Consider the following 2,500-nt stretch of genomic DNA (forward strand, 5'->3'; position numbering starts at 1 on the left):
ATTTCAAAATCCTCCGTTAAAGGCAGCGGGGTTTTTCTAATTAAGCAGAGTAACCAGATTCTGTAGCAAATCCTTTTGTGTGGGTGCGTAAACTTCATCCTGTGCATTTAGGAGAATGCATGTTGTGCTGTTTTTCAAAAGGCTTTTGAAAAGAGCTGGTAGGTCTGCAGACTCCAAAAACATCATTAGATTTGGAATGAACCTTGTCATATTATACGAACCAACATAATAAAACCTGCGAGCCTTACAAAGAGTCAGGAAAGTTCAGACATTAACCAAGTTAACATAAAAATTGCTAGAAAACACAGGAATAGTAATTTGGGGATAAGAAAGGAGGTAGAATTCATGTTGTAAGTGCAAGTGATCTGGAAATAGATGTTTGTCTTGGACATTTCCAGGGAAGTGACATCATGTAGTATGTCTGTTGGGATATTAGTTCTGCATTTTTCAGTCCAGATTCTGGCACTAAAGTTGGCAAAATTAGACCATTTTGTTAAACTGATCTTCTAGCCGCCCACCTCCACCACACATTACAGCACACCTATGACATGACCCAAGAACAATGGGTGAAAAATGGGCTATAAAAACATGAATGGCCTGCTTCATATAAAGCAGATTTTATAGTGCAGGTGTGCCTTCATTTATCGATACTGTAAAGCAGTGAGATCATACTGGCAGTAAAACACAACATTTGTAAAACAACAACAAAAAAAAATTCTATTAATTAAAAATGTAATGGCACAGATAAAAACTCAACAGGGTGTTTTATAAATATATTTGATATTTTGTCATCAGATGCTTTACATCATCTCACACAGAATTCAGCCAGCTCTGAGAAGGATATCTGGAAAGGAAGAAAAAAAAAAGACTTAATTGAACTGTAAAACTATATACCACGTTTAGGAAAAACCAGGCATGTAAAAATATCTATTTAATAAGTGCCGTTTAAGTTGTTAAAGCTGGGGTTTTTTTTCCTTCACCCATTAGGATATGAATGGGAAAAATTATGAATAGGAAATCCTGCTGGAGTTTTTATTGCCTATTTCCTTTCGGGAAGATGGCATTGTTCCTCTTTTAAAAAAGGGAAGGGGCGTAAAATAAGCCTAGGCGTATGACAGACATCCTTCAAAGCTCAGATGGCAGAAGTATGTTGTTATGTATTTTTGTTACTTACAAGGCAGAGGCTGTTCTATTTTTAAGCAGGGCTGTGCTGCTGTGTACGTTTCACTTCCCTAGAAAGGGGTTTTGGCATAATGTTGTTTTGATTAAGGGAGATTTCTGTTCTATTCTGTTTAGGTTCTTATATGTTTTTTTCAACACAATGGAGGGGGAGAGGAGGGAGCGAGGGATTTTTGGGTTTGGGTTGGGGTTTTTTTGTTGTTGTTGGGTTTTTCTTTTTTTTTTTTCCCTGAGCTCACTCCAGGACAGAGAATAAAATTTTTCTGCTCACATCAACAGCTCCAGGAATCCTCACCTGTGCAGCAGGGCTTTGCAAAGCCCACCTGTCGAGCTGCACTTTAAGGCGGCTTTAGGGTCTTCCCTGTCTTGCTTTATTTTTTTTGAACAGGGAAAAAAAAAATGTTAAAAACTGCCAAATTTCCTGGGCAAAGGTCTCACCCTCCAAACCCTCAATTGCCTTAATCACCCTGGGTTAAATAACGTAGGCTGGCAGAGCCGGCGCTGGAAGTTGAAGGATCTGCCTCATTTCACCCCTCGGCAGTTTTCCCGCGCAGAGGCGAGGGGAGGGGGCAGACAGGCAGAGCAAGGTGGGATTTGGGGGGTTTTGCCCCGGAGCAGGCCGAGGTGCCCCAAAAGGTGGGGGCACCCCCCCCCGGCCCCAGCCCAGGGCTCCTGCAGGCAGAGCCCCGCGCGGGACCCTCCGCTCGGGGACTGCGCTTAGCCTCTTCCTTAACCTCTCCTTATTGCCTCCCCCTCCCCAACCGCCACGATTACAGCTTGTGTCATCATGTTCGGCACAGATGTTTCGGCAGCTGTACATGTTGAGCATGTTTTAAAAGATTTCTTTTTTCTTTTTTTTTTTTTTTTTTTTTCTTTTCTGACACATCCTAGTGGCCTGACAACAGTTCCCGACCGCTGCCATGGGACAGCACGCTGGGGACCACAGGGACCTCCACCGTGGACACAGCTTCCTACACTCGCCAGTTTTCCCTAAATTCACTGACTTTCCTTCGTCTTTTATTTTGCAGTGCCTGGGCTACTGGGGTTGGTTGGTTGCTCACTCGGTGGCTGGGGTAGTGAGTTATTTTTTATATATTTGCACTGCCATAGCACTTAAAGTCCTGGTGATGCCCCAGAGCGCTGCCATGGTGGCATCCCTGGCATGGTGTGTGGCAGGCACGGCACACCGTTGGGCAGGGGCCACAAGGCTGCTCGGCCAGCGAGCCTCCGCGGAGGCGTGGGGAGCAGTTTTGGGGGCTCCTCCACACCTCCACACCTATTTCCCAGATGTAGCAAAGTCATGGAGATGCCTGGAATAAGG

Source organism: Calonectris borealis, chromosome 7 (assembly GCF_964195595.1).
Source record: "Calonectris borealis chromosome 7, bCalBor7.hap1.2, whole genome shotgun sequence".
NCBI lineage: Eukaryota > Metazoa > Chordata > Aves > Procellariiformes > Procellariidae > Calonectris > Calonectris borealis.